Source organism: Rhea pennata, chromosome 3, assembly GCF_028389875.1.
Source record: "Rhea pennata isolate bPtePen1 chromosome 3, bPtePen1.pri, whole genome shotgun sequence".
Lineage (NCBI taxonomy): Eukaryota > Metazoa > Chordata > Aves > Rheiformes > Rheidae > Rhea > Rhea pennata.
In genome coordinates, this window is record NC_084665.1 from 108,046,663 (window position 1) to 108,065,777 (window position 19,115).

The 19,115-nt window shown below is 39.7% G+C and overlaps 1 protein-coding gene across 5 annotated transcripts in view; it reads right to left on the bottom strand.

The window, feature by feature from the left end:
- The window catches only part of SH3YL1 (SH3 and SYLF domain containing 1), a 57,650-nt gene that overhangs the window by 10,908 nt on the left and 27,627 nt on the right, over positions 1-19,115 (bottom strand). The window lies entirely within an intron of this gene.

Genomic DNA, 19,115 nt, shown 5'->3' on the forward strand with positions numbered 1-19,115 from the left:
TTCCTGCAATGTCTGCAAAATCAGGATGTAGTTTGGATTCAGAAAGGTTGCTTTTAAAGTGAATGAGACTCCATGATAAACACTTAACCCTAAAGTTAAGATTGACGTCATTGTTTGCAATGTGTTTCGTGGACAGGAATATATTAATTAACAGTTCCCTGAAAGGTGGGATGGAGGGCTTTTTGCTTAAGCTAAATCTGAAGATTAGACATGCAGAGAGAAAAAAAAAAGGACTGCTGATGATATTCTTGTATTCTTCTAGCAAATTTGGTAATGGATGAGACAATAAGCTACTGTGCTTTTGACACATATTTGCTGTCATTTCAAAAAAACTTTTCTAGGTAAACTAGAAAATTTAGTTTTTTAGGAAAGGACTCATCTGACAACTTTTAGATATGTAATCACGCTATGCTTCCTTTATAATCAAAGAAGAAAAAAAGGCACTTTAAGGGTAGTTCATCTCATCTTGTCCTAAGATAGATGACTGAGATAGATTGCCCTTTTTGTGTGATTTTTTTCCTACTAGAGTACTTTAGCTTAGATCTAGGTGATGAACTTTCATGTTACTAGACTAGAAATTTCACACTTATTCTGTTTTCTTAGACATATTAGTGTGCTAAACCAAAAAACCTCAAGAAATCTCTAGATGCTCTACTTCTACCCAGGAAGACTATTTCACAAATATAATACTTAACAAATAATGAGAAAACATAATGGTATACATGTGAAAACCCAGTTAGTGGTGGAAGCTACTGAGTGAGAGATGATACTGGGTAATAGGCTGTAGAGGTACTTAAAAAAGGAGAAGTGAGCAGCTAAATGTCCTGATTCAAAGGAAAAGGGAGAGTCTGTGGAGGAATGTGATGGAGGATGATATGGGCAAAGTGATGGGGCAGGAAATTAACTTTGAAGCAAGAACTGAAGCTAGATGAGAGTAAAAGAATATCGAATTTGCAAAGGTCAGAGAGAAGGACATTGGAATAATTGAATCATAAGACGACAAAAGCCTGGACCAAAGTGCAGATTGAACAAAATGGCTGTCTTTCTGAAATGGTATGCAGAGAAAAATCTATAGGACTTGCACGTTGCTTAGAAGGTGAGAACTTCTGAAGAAATTTAACCTGAAGATGACACGTGGTCTGTGTTAGTCAGCAACAGGCAGTTTCAAATTATATTAAAGATTATTTATGAACCCTGTACGATACAGGGAACCTTTTCCAGGTTGAATTTTATGGACGGCCCGTCCGTCCGAGTCAAATCCGGTGAAGCGTCATTTGGTAACGAGAGCAACATCTGCACTCAGATGGAATTTGGAACCGGGGCGTGGTGCTGCCGATGGTATTTGGGCTGCCCGATCTTAAGTCCCACAGACATGCCTCTTCCCAACAGGGTCCCTCCAGCACACAGTCAAGCAGGCATAGACGGGGTATCAGCGGTTCCAGAAAATGAGCAGACTCACCGTCCATGTGAAGAATTTTGCTCTGCCTTTAAAGCTAAAGGGTAAGCGGCATGCCTGATCTACTGAGCTAGGTCAGGCGGTAGGCTGCACTACCACTTGGTCTCTGCTGTCTCACGTGAGGCCAGGGGACCTCACAGGGCCCCATGCCCTGCTACAACGCCCGGGAGAGCACGGACACTGGCTCGGGGGGGACCACTGGATAGGTCTCCCCCAGCCATCACTCACTCGACTAGCCGACGGGGCAGGCAAGCAAAGCCAATCCCGCTCCAAGTAGGGGCATGCTGTGTCACGTCCGGTAAAGTTTGGATGACCCGTTCCCCAAGCGGGTCAGAGCCAGGTCGGTGACGGTCGTCGGGACTGCCACCATGCCCAAATTTTGAAGGATCGCCACTGGGCCAATGGCTTGGAGGGGGGACCATGAAACCCGATAAGGCCAATTAGGCCCCTTCTTTACTGCCGAGGATCAACCGATTCTGCGGCAGGGCGTAGGCAACTACGAGTCGCCACCATCACAAACCTGGGACGGCTGTGCACTCGGTTCCCTCAGTAGGGGTATCCGGTGGGACCACGAGGAGGTGGCACTTAAACAATTTATTAGTAACTCAACCTAAAGATTAACAAAGCAGTACTAGAGTTAGACAGAAAGAGACATATTTGGAACAGAGGTAGTAATCAGGTGTCTGCAGAGAGATGGCAAATGAAAAAGGATGAAGGATAGTTAGCTGACAAACTTTAAGAGGAAACTGGAGGACTGACAAGGAGGCTTTCTCAGAAACACACTGAAAGTATAGATGTAAAGGCAATTATACAGCTAGCCCTGCAATGGAATGCAGAGAACACAAATATTTCTAAAGAAAATGGAAGATCACAAATAACATGACCATCAGGTTAAGGAGAAGGGAAGGCAATTTATCACAGAATCATAGAATCGGTAACGTTGGAAGGGACCTCTGGAGATCATCTAGTCCAACCTCCCTGCTCAGGCAGGGTCACCTAGAGCATGTTGGACAGGGTTGCATCCAGGCAGGCCTTGAAGATCTCCAGAAAAGGAGACTCCACAGCCTCTCTGGGCAACCTGTGCCAGGGCTCCGTCACTCTCACAGGGAAGAAATTCCCCCTCACGGTCAGGCAGAACTGCCTGTGCTTCAATTTCTGCCCATTGCCTCTTGTCCTGTCACATGGGACAACTGAAAAGAGTTTGGCCCCGTCCCCTTGACACCCTCCCTTCAGGTACTTGTACACATTGATAAGATTCCCCCCTCAGGCTTCTCTTCCCCAGGATGAAGAGGCCCAGCTCTCGCAGCCGTTCCTCAGGTGCAGGTACTCCAGCCCTCTGATCATCTCCGTAGCCCTGCGCTGGACTCTCTCCAGTAGCTCCATGTCTCTCATGTACTGGGGGATCCAGAACTGTCATGAAGCCACCTCACTGTCCACTCATCTAACCCACACAGCCTGAGCTTCTCTAGGAGGATGTTATGGGAGACAGTGTCAAAAGACTTGCTGAAGTCAAGGTACAAAATGTCCACTGCTCTGCCCTCAGGTACCTAGCCAGTCCTTCCATCATGGAAGGCTATCAGATTGGTTAAGCAGGATTTCCCTTGGTGAATCCACGCTGGCTACTCCTGATTACCTTCTTCTCCTCCACATGTCTGGAGATGACATCCAGAAGGAGCTGTTCCATCCCCTTTCCAGGAATGGAGGTGAGGCTGACCGGCCTGTAGTTGCCTGGGTCCTCCTTCTTGCCCTTCTTGAAGACTGCAGTGACATTGGCTTTCTCCCAGTCCTCAGGCACCTCTCCAGCTCTCCAGGACCTTTCAAAGATGATGGAGAGTGGCCTGGCAATAACATCTGCCAGCTCCCTCAGTACCTGTGGGTGCATCCCATCTGGGCCCATAGGTTTGTGGATGTCTAGCCTGCCCAAAAAGTCTCTAATCCTCAACCAAAGGAAAGTCTTCCCTTCTCCAGACTTTCTCCCTCACCTCCAGGCTGCAGGATTCCTGAGGGCTGCCCTTAGCAGTGAAGACTGAAGCAAAGAAGGCATTCAGTAATTCTGCCTTCTCTGTATCCCTTGTCACCAGGGACCCCGTCCCATTCAGCAGTGGGCCCACATTTTCCCTAGTCCTCCTCTTGCTGCTGATGTATTTGAAGAAGCCCTTCCTGTTGTCCTTGATATCCCTTGCCAGACTCAATTCCAGCTGGTCCTTAGCCTTCCTCGCCGCATCTCTACATACTCTGACTGCATTCCTATAATTCTCCCAAGTAGCCTGTCCCCTCCTCCACAGTCTGTGTATTTTCTTCTTCTCTCTGAATTTGGCCAAGAGCTCCTTGGTCACCCATGCAGGTCTCCTGCCCCTTTTGCTGCACTTCTTACTCATAGGGATGCACCGCTCTTGACCTTGGAGGAAGTGATGTTTGAATACTAGCCAGCTCTCCTGGACCCCCCTTCCTTCTAGGGCCTTAATCCATGAGATTCCTCCAATTAGGTCTCTGAAAAGCCCGAAGTCCGCTCTCCTGAAGTCCAGGGTTGCAATCCTGCTTGTTGCCTTACTCCTGCTTGTTCCTTTACTATATCTATATCTGTTCTGCTTCAGGGACTCACCTAAAACTCTACGTTTAGATTAAAGATTGAAAGACATGATCTATGAATAGGGAAAATTAAGCACATCCAGTCAACTTTGCTTAATGAGGTCTTATTCTCCAAGATGCTTTTTTTCTTCCCCCAAAACATTACATGAAATATGATACTATATCTTTCTATTATTGCATGTGATTATAAAGCAGGCATTTTATTTGAGGCAATTCTTTCAATAATCTGTAACCTGACTGGAGATTTTTTTTTCTTTGTTTACATCCTAGCAACCAAATAAGCCAGTCCTTAAAAAAAAAAAAAAAAAGAAAAAGAAAAGAAAAGGAATTATATAATGTATGCAAGAGGTTTTCAAGTTTGAGGAATACTCAAACTGATAATCACATCACCTGCAAGCCATACATTTTCTACTTCAATAAAATAAAATATCTTCTATTGCATTTCTATTGCAGCTGATACAGTTGCTGTATTAAATGTTAGCATTAAATGTATGATCATATACTTGTGTAGCTTTATTTCCTTATAACTTAGAATATTCTTTCCTGTGTTACACATTTTTGACTGTTGTCGTAACATAAGAGAGGGAACAGTTTCAATTGTTTTGTTTTTAGGGAGCCAAATTTAGGATTATACATATGTACTTTCAGAAAACTGAAGTATTTCTAAGATTATCTTTCCGAATATCATCAAAATTTGTCATCTTGACCATTTCTATGCTCAAACTTGTATATTTGTTTTGATCACCCATTATTAATTCCCATAACATGAATTTAAAATCTTTATTTGTTTTGATTTGACCTCTTAAAAGCAATTACAGAATTTAGCTGTGGCTTAAGGTATGTGATACTTAAAATTCAGAAGTGAACAGCTTACAGGAAACAGGCATATAGTAGTAATAAATGGGTTTTTTTTAACATCCAGTACTAATCCTTACTTCTCTTCTCCCCGTGTTCCCTCTTAGCTCCATTCCAGCACTACTTTGAATATCCTCTAATGTAATTCACCTCAGAACTGAAATTTCTGTAGGGCATAAATCTCCTTATGTTCATTACTTAATTTCATATCTTTACTTATATAGCTTCTGTTTTACATAATAGTTCAGTACTAGAGGTAAAATATAATGGAAACCAAGAGAATAAGTTTAGATTTATTGAAAAATAGGTATTCCCCAAAATAACTGACCATGCATAACCAGCATCTCAAATATGCCTCGCATTCCTGAAAAAGGTGCTGTCTCTGAGACTATTACTGAAGTTTTCTCTCTCCCTTCTCCAAAGTATCATGAAGTTGAAGCATTATCTTTGTATCAGACAGAGGCAATCCAATTTCTCTCTCTTTATTGATGGCCTACCATACAAGAGGTACTTTGACTTTGATCTGATTAATGCTATTATCATTCTGGTGTAAAAAATAATATCATCCGGTTAGTTTTATGCTCATTTTCTTACTCTCTTTGAAATAGCTACATCTTTTAAATCCGTACGTCTGATACTTCTTCTTGTGGTCAGGTAGTAGGTAAAGGCACTAATAACAATGTTACCTTTCCTTTTGCTCTTAATCTTGCACCACTCCAGTCTTCTGTTCGCTACCTTCATTTTTTTCTCCTTTGAAACCTTGGAACAGCTTCCATTAATGTATACCAAGACTCTTCTTCTTTCATAACCTACTTATATTAAAATACTTCATGGAACTGATAACCTATCTGTTGGATTAACAATCATCAAATGAACAACATCTGTGTTCAATATTGTATTAAGCTGAATTTTTGTATGGCTCTGGGTTTAGAGATCTGGCATTTGGAATACATCTACTAATATTCAAAGTCTGTGCCTCCGTACGTACTGATGTTTCTCTAAAGTACATACACATACCCCCCTTTTTTATTGATTTTTCTTAATCTCCAGTACTAGTTTTTGTAACTTCATTATCATTCTTCCTTAGCTTGGCATTGTCTACCTTTATCACGTATTCTGCAGCCTTAGTTGAGCTTAGCCTTTCACTGAAAGAGAGGCTCCACTATGTCACCAATACCTCTCCTGATCTCATACCTCAGCTTTCTGCGACTTTCAGTTCTACTGTTCTCTCCTCTCCTTTCCTCTCCTTCTTCTCCTTTGTGCACACTGTCTTCTTCCATAACATTCTCCTAGAGAAGCTCAGGCTGTGTGGGTTAGATGAGTGGACATTGAGGTGGATCGAGAAGTGGCTGAAAGGCTGAGCTCAGAGGGTCATCATCAGGGGCGTGGAGCGTAGTTGGAGGCCTGTGGCTAGTGGCGTCTCCTGGGGCTCAGTACTGGGTCCCATCCTGATCAACTTCTTCATCAACGACCTGGATGAGGGGACGGAGTGCCTCCTCAGGAAGTTTGCCAGTGATCTCAAGCTGGGAGGAGTGGCTGATGCACCAGAGGGCTGTGCTGCCATTCAGAGAGACCTGGACAGGCTGGAGAGTTGGGCAGAGAGGAACCTCCTGAGGTTCAACAAGGGCAAGTGCAGGGTCCTGCACCTACGCAAAAATAACCCTGGGCACCAGTACAAGCTGGGGGCTGACCTTCTGGTAAGCAGCTCTGCAGAGAAGGACCTGGGAGTGCTTGTGGATGACAAGTTGGCCATGAGCCAGCAATGTGCCCTTGTGGCCAAGAAGGCCAATGGCCTCCTGGGGTGCATTGGGAAGAGTGTTGCCAGCAGGTCGAGGGAGGTGATCCTGCCCCTCTACTCAGCCCTAGGGAGGCCTCATCTTGAGTACTGTGTCCAGTTCTGGATCCCCCAGTACACGAGAGACATGGAGCTACTGGAGAGAGTCCAGCGCAGGGCTACGGAGATGATCAGAGGGCTGGAGCACCTGCCCTCTGAGGAACGGCTGCAAGAGCTGGGCCTCTTCATCCTGGGGAAGAGAAGCCTGAGGGGGGATCTTATCAATGTGTACAAGTACCTGAAGGGAGGGTGTCAAGGGGACGGGGACAAACTCTTTTCAGTTCTCCCGTGTGACAGGACAAGAGGCAATGGGCAGAAATTGAAGCACAGGCAGCTCTGCCTGACCGTGAAGAGGAATTTCTTCCCTGTGAGAGTGACGAAGCACTGGCACAGGTTGCCCAGAGAGGCTGTGGAGTCTCCTTTTCTGGAGATCTTCAAGGCCCGCCTTGATGCAACCCTGTCTACCATGCTCTAGGTGACCCTGCTGAGCCGGGAGGTTGGACCAGATGATCTCCAGAGGTCCCTTCCAACCTTACTGATTCTATGATATATAATTATAAATTCCACTTTAGTTATTTCTAGATAAATTATAAACCAAGTATCTATAAGGGTATTCAGGATGAGGATCTGAGCCAGGTGTTGGAAGTCAGGAATCTTACATCCTATGCACTTTCAATAGCTAATTTCCTTAAAAAGGTTTTCTTTTTTTTCCCCTCCCCTCCATCCTCAAAACCCCTTTGCATACAGAAAACAATAACCTCATATCTCACTGAACAGATGTTTGAGAAGGCCTAAATATGCACGGTAGATTTGACATTTTATATTCCCAGATACTAATCTGCTATAATCAGATATACATATAAATTTTTCAGTATAGATACTTGAAATACGTCATATGCCACCATTGATCCAATTAATCTCCAATAACACTCATCTGATCAAAGGTCAGGAGGTATGCTCTTCACTGAATGACTCTGAGAACAAATAAAATCTCGTCTTAAGTGCTATTTTACTACCTAGCTCTGGCTTGTTTGGGGTATGTAAACAAAAATACCAGTATTTCTCTACTTTCCGATAAAAAGCTCAAGATTCTCAAAGTGTTAACATTCAGCATTGAAATCATTCTTCATAATTTACAAAATAAACAAAAATTATTGTAAAATACTAGTTTTACTTGCACAACTCTACTTTGTGAAGTTGACTCGCATGTATTTCTAGTACTAAAATGGACTACTTGGGGTAACTAAGCTTCACTCACACTGCAGAAAAGCAATACCTTGTAATGTCCACACAAATGCTTTTTACACAAATTCTTCTGTGTCAGCAGTTACGCAAATCTGCTCTGAAGAGGGAGGACAGGGCACAGTTACTTTATTCTCTTCTGCTCTACAACCTCTTACGGACAAAGAAATCTTGTATTCAGAGGACCTGATGTCTGTCTTGTTACAGTAGATTTGAGGTAGTTTGGATTATGTCAAGGAAGGCTTAACATAGTCAATTCAGCACTAAACATACACCCCAGTACCAGCAAGGAGCACAAAAACAAATTGCTGTGTTCAGCTCCTTTACATTCCACTTACATGGGAACTGTCTCAGCAATGCCTGTTTTCTGAACTAGTTGCAGAGCTATATTTTACATACTACTTTAAGTTGATACTTTGTCTAGGTTTTCAGTACCCTTTCTGGCTACAAAATCCTCAGGTTGATTTCTGGAATAACTTAACTATGTTATCCACTAACAAAGAAATCGTAGATGGGAAAAAACCATCCAGGTTTAAAAATGGATGTGGAAGACAGAATAAAGCAAAGTTAGGCACAGATGTAGCCTTCAAGGTACAGTATCCTCATTTTTTTCCAGAGCGTGAAGAGATGGAAATTCAACAACAGATGCAAATCTGTGTCCATAGAACTGAGGTAATATACTCATTTTTTTCTGTTGAATCACAAAAAGGAGAAAGAAACTCAAGTATTTTTTACCTCTTCCACATAAGCTGGAAACGGACCATTTCAAAACAGTTTCCACGTCACCAGTTTGTGTCACTATTAAACAACGTCACATCTGACAAAACCAATAGTTTCATTGGTGGCTGAAGCAGACCTAACTAAATTTAAATTTTAAGTTACTGTGCAAATTAAGCTCATTCAGTATAAAACAATTTCACTGGTTTTGAGTCTCTGGCCTACTAGAAAACATGCTGGCTCATCATCTTCATCTGCTGCGTTCTATCTTTGTTTCAGCACACTCAGCTCTTCGCACTGAAGAAGTGCCTTTTTTGTCAAGCATCTGGGGATGTGTTTGGTATTGAGACTTTTTTTTTTTTAAAAAAAAAAATCCTCCTGCCTGTAAGAGTCAAATTCCACAACAAGTACTGCTGCTGATTACTTTGTGGATTTTTCTGCCGTTTCAAAAAACATTTGAAATGGTCAAATAAATGATATTGATGTCAAGGTCTTATTATGTTCAAGACTATATTACTGCAAAATAGTACCTCTACTGAAATCATCTGCAAGAGATGAGATTTGATGCTAAGCGTAATGACTGTATTCTGAAAAGTACAGTATAGAAAAGACAACTGAGCACTATTCTATTCAGGCCAATTAGACTATTCAGGAATTATCTGCAGATCTTTTATTACGTTGACAAGCTACTCCATGTTTCCTCTACACATCCTGAGTCACCCCAACCTGAACACATCATCTCTGCATTTTGTTTTTTTAAGTCTCTCTACAATCTGATTAGAAAATTCTGCCATCATGGTATTAGCATATGAACTAGTTCATTTGATATAATCTTTACTTTTATTCCAGATTGAAAAACAACTTGCAGCCTCCAAAAAAGTAGTAAACCAAATTTTATTCTGTATAGTTCTGCAGAGTCACTACAGTAATGCTCTGTGAAATACTGTTTGAAAAAAAGTTTCAAATTGGCTTAGAGAAGAATTTTTCTGGAGTGGTTAGGAAACAATGGTTAAAATAATAATATGAGGCAAACAGGTACCTCATATGGAAACATACAAAGCAGTATTAGGCTGTACAAGCCTTCATCTAAACTACTGCTGACAACAACACATTTAGATGAAAGTCTCCAAAAGAAGTTTCAAGTCATTAAAAAAGAAAGATTCAGAAACAGCTTTCAGGAGAAACAGCTGGGCCAAATCTCCTACCTATCTTTAATATGAAGTCTACTGCTTTCATGATAATACAATCATGTGGATCTATGCAATACGTAGAAAGCTCTTATTAACTTGGGTTAAGGAGCGCAGAGGTTGCTGTGATATATGCTAGATACATTATCGCCACAGTTACTTACTTCCATTGCTTTTATGTTATTATACCACCACTATAGCAATATTAACTCTATCTAACTCCAAGAGTTCACCTTATAACTTCAGAAGGTATTTAACAGATATTCCCTTCCTCTGTCACCTGGTGATCCAAGGAATTGTACTTCCACTTACAGCACCCTATGGCACAATCTTGTACCATTTAATAATAGTGCAAACCAGAAGGAGAAAGGAAGATAACTACCTAATCACAGCACAACTTCAGTAAAACCAAGAAACAGCACAAAAACTAGAGCCAAAACTGGTTAGTGCAAACTCTGCAGATAACAGCAACCAACTCCATGAGGATGAAACATCTTGGATAGCCACCATCATGAAACCTGCATTTACATCACACTTCCCAGGCTAGCCCAGCCTATCTTCACTGAATACTCATTACATCAGACTAACCAAGAAGTAGGCAGTTATGATAAAGTTCATGAAATGAAATAGCCAACAGTTTTTCAATTTTCAGTTACAACTGAAGAATGGTATTTATGGTATTCTTTATACTTTTATGAACATCATGCAATGCTAAATGTACTTTCAGGTCAAGTAAAATATTAGATATCTAGATACTTCTGAAAAGCGAGCAACCTTATAGTAACTAAAGCAGTGAAAGAAAAATATTTTTTAGATCAAGAATGAGGAGACTCTGGCTTGCAGATTGGATTCAGCCACTAACTCCAATTTATCCAATATGCAGCAAACTCAAAGACAACCTTCTACCCAGCAATTCCTCCAAACTTTCTCTGCTGCCCTATACCCAGTTGTCCCACTAATCTCAATCTCTCCCTCATCCTTCTGTAGTATTTCACAAATGGACTATTGGTGAGGGAGAAGGAAAGAGATGGAGAGTGTGAACCTTATTTCAGGGACTGACATGTGAAATTATGCAGAGCAAATTTTCCTTTATATTTGTTCCTGACTTACAGAAGAGTTTTCTGATTTTAATTTTCCTCTGACCTCTTTATTTCTAAATAGCACAAGGACTGCTAAGAATGTGTGAATGCACCACTGAGAGGCATGAGTAAGCAGGGTGCAAGTCTTTTGGTGGAATAAAAAACTTGATAGCCCACAGCTTCCCTTCCATAAAAGGAGAGGCAGTTTTCAGTTGAGTTTCCTAAAGACACAAACAACAGCAAATAGAGCATGTGAAAACTGCCTAATTTGGAAAAAAAAAAAAAAAAAAAAAAAAAGAAAGAAAAAGTTAATGAGAAAGAGAAATGAGAATAGAAATAGGATCAGGTCTGTACAAGTCTGTATCAGACCTCCCCCAGTGGACAGATAGTTTGATAGTCTTGAAACTATATGTTTTGCTAAAAGCGAGAAACTTTATCGTAACATTGCTAAGTGTGATTTATCATTCTAATTTATATCAATGTTTGCCATATTAATTTATTTTTCCCAGGGCTCCTGTTTATTCTTCAGGAAGTGAGAGGTTTTTCGATAAAATGTGACCTCATTTCAATCAGCAATATCCAGCTGGCTGATCAGCCTGATACAACTCTGAACTAGCACAGCAAATGTTGATGCGGGACCCCCTGGTGCCTCCTGTGTTCCCACTGGGACAAAGAAAATATCACTTCTTGGGAAACTATGGCCCTACTAATCTTTTTGCTTACGGAAAAGTATAGTTGATGCAGATAATCGTTTCATTAGGCTAAAGACTAACCAACTCTCAAAGAAAGAGAAATGTAATCAGAGTCTCCTCTTAGCACTGGTATAAAGCAGATGTTCACTCACTACCCTTCCAAGAATAGATATGCAGGATTTCCTCCTATCTCTTTCCTGCCTCCCACCAAGGATAAAGGAGGTAAGAGGAGGCAAAGGGGTAGAAGACAAGACATTCTCAAAAAATGTAATTTTGAGATGTAGAGAGGTTTCTAGTCTCTGCTATCAAGATGGATATACAGTTTCCCCCTGCTCACCCTATTAGTACTGCAAAATGTTCTCTATCTTTTTGTTTAGAGTCAGTTTTCAGCACAATCCAATCAAGCACAGGGCAGTTAGCAGCAGCCTGGAGAGAAATCCTGTATATATCACTTCCTAGACATACTTAAAAATTCTGTTTATCTTTCATTAGTACTAATGAAGCAAAAGCTCCCATACTCCCGATGGCTTTTCTAGATAAATAAACTGGAAAGCAATTTAAACTTACTATCTGGACAATTCAGAAAGAAAATATTATTAAATGCAGTACACAGTTGTGAAACAACTTTTTGACCCTATATTACATAAATATGCCTAATCATACCATGTGCCTTACACAAAGCCTTGCACAAACAGCTTTAATATATAATGTTAAACATCTGCATGGTCACTGAAAGGCACCACACAGGCAAGCGTGGGACTCTGGATGGTGCAACTCATAAAAGAGGGATTTGCTCCAGGGTGCTCCCCAAGAGTTAACAAACCCCCGCTGCACCATGGCTGGAGCCACCACAATTTGGGGCTGCTGCAGCCTAGGGGCACATCCTCTAACAAACCCATAACTGACAAGTCCAGACAAAGAAGTGACACCACAGACATCTCAGTGTTGTGGAGCCATTCCCTGCAGAATGACCTGCTCATGGGCACACTGCAACCTGCTGAGCAGGAGGTGGCCAGCTGATGTGTGTGCTGGTACTGACTAGAGCCATACAGATTCACTGTAGCTGTGGGCTGGCATTGTTCTGACTCAGTATAAAAGAGAGTAAGCCACATAGTTTGTTGTGGACTCTGACCCAGACCCACCATCAGCTGGCCTGCAGACATGAAGACCTGGGGAAAACTATACTGCAAGGGTGGCTGTAGGAAAGGACAAGAGCATTCTTCATATCATGCATCCGTGATTGAACTGCAGAGCTCTGATATGTATATAAATTTTCAGTTCTATTTCCAGCTTTGCAATACTATCAGCTTTGTTATAACCCCTTATCTCTAATAAATTCTTATACCAGACAAATGACGATCTCTAGTTCAGTACAACTAACACCAAAATCCAAAAGAATCCCAGATGCCCCTCTAGTTGCAGGTCAGTCACACGAACCACTGCACATTTTAACATCTGTCAATCAGAAGTATCACCTTAACACTGCTTTAATCCTAAAAAAATAAGCATAGCTGCTCTGAGATCTTTCTTATGATTTAAATTTCGTAATTTTTACTCCATGTCATAAAAATAAATATATATAGTATTGTTTTCCATGTCAGTAGGTTCATATTTAGTAAAATGCATCTCTGCCAATGTATAGACACATCAAAAGGATCCTAATTTCATCCTAGCACGTCTGACCTCAATCTCTCTGTGCCTTATTGTATTTTGAGTTAGCTGATTACATGCTGTTATTTGTTTCAGTACGACCAGTGAAGTCCTGCATGCTACATATTTCCTTTCCGGCTTGCCAAACATAAGCCATAAGCAGCTTGATTATCTGACTTACTACATTCATAATAGTAATAGTACAATCCTGGTAAAAGTGAATCAGAAATAAAAATATTCTCAAAAATAATTTCCTGGGATTTCCTGGTTTTGGTTAGTATTAAGATAGAGCTCATAATAGCAAGAAAATTAATACTGAGGGGACCTCCAGATGGATGTTTTATCATTGCAGTAACTAAATATAACATGTTGCAAACCTTGCCATGAAAACCACAAAAATAGACCAAGCTTAGCTAAAACTCTTAAAAAAAATAAGTACTTTCCGGGGGTTAACTTCTTAATATTTATTATATTTGTAGACAATGTCATGAAGGCTTATGACAGATACAACATATTATCCTTCTATGTAAAGATCTTCTAAAACAAGTATCTATTAGTCACACTGAGCTGCCTTATTGCTTTTACAGTTTATAATCTGCTAGAGTTCCTCTACAAATTATAGTATAGAAAGATCAGATAATTACACAGCTTGGTGAATGTTCTTCCTTCCAATGTGAAATAGTGCTATTTGATAGTATAAAAGATATTTGCCTTTCTTGAAAAAGGAAAAATTCATGAAAAAGTGATTTTTTTTCAGTTCCAAACATATAGTACACATCTACAGTGCCTCAAGGAATATGCATATCTGACTTTATAAGAATTCATTATTCTAATCATTTATTTTCTGATAGTTATTAAAGTTAATATCTAAAAATGTCTGCTCCACTTCAACATGAAGACACAGCAGAGGACAACTTCATTAACCTGGTAACTTCCTTATCTACAAGGAAATCGGAACTGTTGCAACAGTATAGATGGATCACAGAAATGAAAAGTTTAGTTGAAAGACTAGCTTCTTTTACCAGTAATCTGGTGAACAGATTATTCTATTTATTTCAAAGTTCTCTTATCCACATTAAAGAATAGACTTAAAAAAGGGTACATCCTAATGCATATGAAAGTGCCTCACGGCCAATATTTTAGCTATATCATGAGGTTTTGATGAGATTAACAGAAACAAATCATGTTTCCATAGATTATTTAATTTGCAGTTCAAAAACAAACTGCATTTTCCCCCTTATTACTAACTACAGAGTCTTCCTCCATCCTTAAAAAGCACAAGTTTCACATTCTTTTTCTCCTTCAAATCTTTCCAGATAGTGCGGTACAAAAAAAATTATTATAATCTTCCTATCTAGTTAAAAAGTTTTGATTCATGTCTACTAGAATTCAAGCTGGCAAATGAACCTGCAGAATGATGCTGCCATTTTAAAGTGTCTTGATCCAGAACATAAAAGAATAAGAAAAAAAAAGCCACTTTGACTAAATGTTAGAAAAAACAGACTTTAAGCAAATGTATGCTTTCACAGAACAACAGAAAAGTAAAATTTGATATATTACACACAGAAAAAGTGGGCTTGAGACCACAGTCAGACTCTGATTTTTTTTTGGCTCCAAAATGATGGAATACTTCTGCTTTGCTACAGTGTTGCTTAGCCATAATTGCAATAAAAATGCCCAATTCATCAGTAGCTCATAAACCAGAAAGATTTGGGCACACTTGAATTTCTGTTATAATGTAGGTAGTTTGTCAACGGGTATTCCTAAATGTGGAACTGCATAACTGACACAAATAGCTGTATGCTAGATTTCCAGTTACATATGAGTTGCTCCAAAATATTACTAGTTTTAATAAATCTAAGTTAAAAGAATATCAGAAAAATAAAATGATTGCTTCAATGCATACTTAGCAAAACAAGTCAATGTTAAAGTTGTAGATACACTGAGAAAGTGATGCTCTCTTTCAACAGGTCTAACTAAAAATTACATTATTTCACTGCACTGATTTTAACCAAGCTCACTAGTACACATAGAGATACTAATACAGAGAAAACTAGTGCAGTGCCAAAGTTGCACATTATATTTTGTTTTCTCCCTGAGTTTGACCAAAATTATCCTACAAAGTAGTAGTTCTAAAAATAGCAGAACCATAAATGAGATGGAAAATGAATTGCAGAATAGACATGTGAGTATTGTAAGTGAACAGAAGGTGAAGTCACAAGCAAAAAAAAGTGTTTTTAAAGCTTTATACTTCAGAAGCAGTCTATGAACTCATAGTCAAACTAATTTTGTTGGCTTAGTGAATACTGACTTTTGTAACTGTTTACAAAGAACCTCATACTACTAACATCATACAACCAAAACAAAAAAATGCGTATACAGCCCCTAAATGTATCTTGCCAAGGGAACTTTAAAGAGACATAGAAATGTTCCTTAGAATTCTCACAGCAAACAAATTTTCATATGGGTACTGAACTATCTGGCACTCAAGAGATTGAGAGAAACATTGAAATCACAGAAGGCATTCTGGCACCTCCAAAATTACAGAGAATCAGGCCAGATTTGATTCTTGGAGAACTGTAACCACGGAAAGTCACATCTCTGAAAAGGATTTAGTAAGCATAAACTGTTTAGCACAAACCCCTGACACCACCTGGTCAGAAAGGATTAATATTGTCTGAGCTGTTCTAACAGAGAGTAGCAAATTGAGAAAGGAGTGGAGTTGGGTCCAAATTCACAGTGTTTTTTAGGAGCCCAAATTCTACTGATCTCAGGGAGTTCACATCTCAATTTGCTATCTGTAACATTATTTAAAATTTGAGAGGAAAAAGAAAATTACTTATGTAAAACTGAAGGAACTCGATCCGTTTAGCAATCAAAAGGAAGCTCAAGAAAGATTAAGAAGTGATTTGATTACAACACTTAAGTGTCTCAAAAGGAATGTGAGGGGGAACCTTTGGGGAAGACAGGGCTCTTCAATCTAGTGAAGAAAGCCACAACAATCTCAATGTTCAAAAGCTGCAGACAAATTCGTATAGGAAAGCATGAATTTTTAATAATTAGGCTGAAAAATTGCTCAAACCACCATTGAAAGAAACAGATTTTTCAACTTCTTTGCAATTGCAATTTTCTATCTCAGCTTCTTTTCATCAGCAGGCTTTGTATAGCACTTCTTTCAGTACAGAATACAAATACATACTTAATGATGCAGAGCAGTTCCATTAATATTTTCATAGTATCTTCAAAATGTAAAGTTTCATGTGAAAAAAGTTATAATTTAGATTCTTATTCCTTCAAAGATTGCTCAAATTGAGTTTATCTGTAATGATTTTCTGCATAACAGTCTTAAGAAGTCAGTGCCTACAGATAGATAACCTTATTCAGTTCAGAAGTCAAAAAGGAGAAGGCATACATTTTCCCTAGGATAAAAGTAATTTTATAAATATTAGGTTTAAGTACTTGTAGAAAGTAAGAAAGCCAATGTTTCTTAGAGAAACAAAAAAAGTGAACATTTAAGCTTCATAAGCACAAGTTCTTATGAGTTTCTTAAGCAAACTGTATAACTGCTTAAAAGAAATGAACAGTTTCATTAATATTTTCAAATTACAACACAAAATCATACTGTTATGAAGATAAATGTTTACATGTTTGGGGCACTGTTTTGTCTTATAGTACTGTAGCCATAGACTCTCCCCCTTATTTGTAAATCCTGAAAGGCAATATGTCACTTGAGCAGAAGCAGGAAGAAACACAAGCAAGCGTGCGTTCTCAAGGCCACAGAATAAGACTCAGAAAGGTGATGTACATGTCAAGCCTTTTGCACAGAAGACATTGAAAGGGCTACTACCACTGAACAGCACTTTTGGTAGTATCTTTTAGAAACTACTTTTTAGTGTTTCACCTTAATAAAGTTCTGTCAGTGACAAAAGTAGCAATCTACATTAAGCCTGCATTAAATATCTTAAAGACATTAAGTATCCTGTGAATAATGCAAACAGAGCTCTTTCAAAGTCACAGCCCTCCTGAAAGGATCACAGTAATAACAGCAAAGAAAAAATTTCAAGTCCATGAACTGCTTCATAATAATTTTGAGCACTATAAACAAACAACATGTGGAAGGAAAACATTTTTACATTTTCATCCCCATTCCTCCCTCAAGTTTTTTTTTTTTTCCAACTGTTTCAGCATCTTGACAGTTTCAAATACTTCTTTTCCAAACAGACAAACCAATCTTTTTCCTATTGGCTGAAGTAGGAAAAAAACTGGCTTTTGACCCCAAACTAATTGTTCATTAATGATTCAGTTCTCCCAAATGTTCACTTTAACCCAGCTCTTCCAGCTTATAAATGAGACAAATCTAGGAGCGTAACTTTTACTAGCACATGGCTACTTATTGCTGCTACCAGTTGAGCTGAGAAAGCACATCACTAAAATGCTTCCAAAATTATACAGTATTCAGCAATCTGTTAGGATAATAGCCAGGAACCATTTATTCTACAGTTTTTGTTACTTGCTGCTGAATGGCAGAACTCTAAACAAAAACAATCAGAAACCACTCTGAAAAGCTAAGATCTATTATTAGGTATCACTCTAGTTGGACAACCTATTAACCTAAAGCATCCGAAGACATGTTCTAGTAAAAACAAACAACACCCCCCCCCCCCAAAAAAAAAAAAAAAAAAAAACTTTTATCATGAAGTTTCAATGCTCGTAGTCTTCTGAAGAACAATGGGTCATTTAGACCAGTAAGGTGACAGAACACTGCAGAAACCTTCTATTCAGATAAAATGTAATAAAGCCTGGAAAGTTCAGTTCAGTCCTTTTATATATGACATACAAGAATGTCATATATAATTTTTGTACTTCTCACCATACAAAATTAAGTTGCAAAACCCTAATTTTTGTAGCTGGGCTATCACACTTGCAGGCAAATCCGATTTTTTTATCTGAACAGTCTCCAAAACATCTCTACTACTGTAGAAACTTTGTACTGCAATATCTTACTGAAAAATCCATGTTCAATGAATCCAGTTTGGATAAAAGTGTCAGGTTTCCTATAGCATGTATAATGCTTCACGAGACATGCCTGAAGTTGGAACCTGTGGAATCATTCTTACAGTATTAACTGGCCATTAATTTTGCTTCCTGGTACCTTGACCTGACATGACACACTGTTTTAATGTAACTTCTTATATACTACAGTATAGTCAGAGTATGCAGGGATGCGACGAGGAAGGCTAAGGCCCAGTTGGAATTGAGTCTAGCAAGGGATATCAAGGACAACAGGAAGGGCTTCTTCAAATACATCAGCAGCAAGAGGAGGACTAGGGAAAATGTGGGCCCACTGCTGAATGGGACGGGGGCCCTGGTGACAAGGGAAACAAGAGAAGGCAGAATTACTGAACGCCTTCTTTGCTTCAGTCTCACTGCTGAGGGCAGCCCTCAGGAATCCCGTAGCCTGGAGGTGAGGGAGAAAGCAAGACTTTCCTTTGGTTGAGGAGGAAAGGATAGAGACCTTCTGGGCAGGCTAGACATCCACAAACCTGTGGGCCCAGATGGGATACACCCACAAGTATTGGTGGCTGTTGTTGCTAGGCCACTCTCCATCATCTTTGAAAGGTCCTGGAGAGCTGTAGAGGTGCCTGAGGACTGGGAGAAAGCCAATGTCACTGCAGTCTTCAAGAAGGACAAGAAGGAGGACCCAGGCAACTACTGGCCGGTCAGCCTCACCTCCATTCCTGCAAAGGTGATGGAACAGCTCATTCTGGATCTCCAGACATATGGAGGAGGAGGAGGTGATCAGGAGTAGCCAGC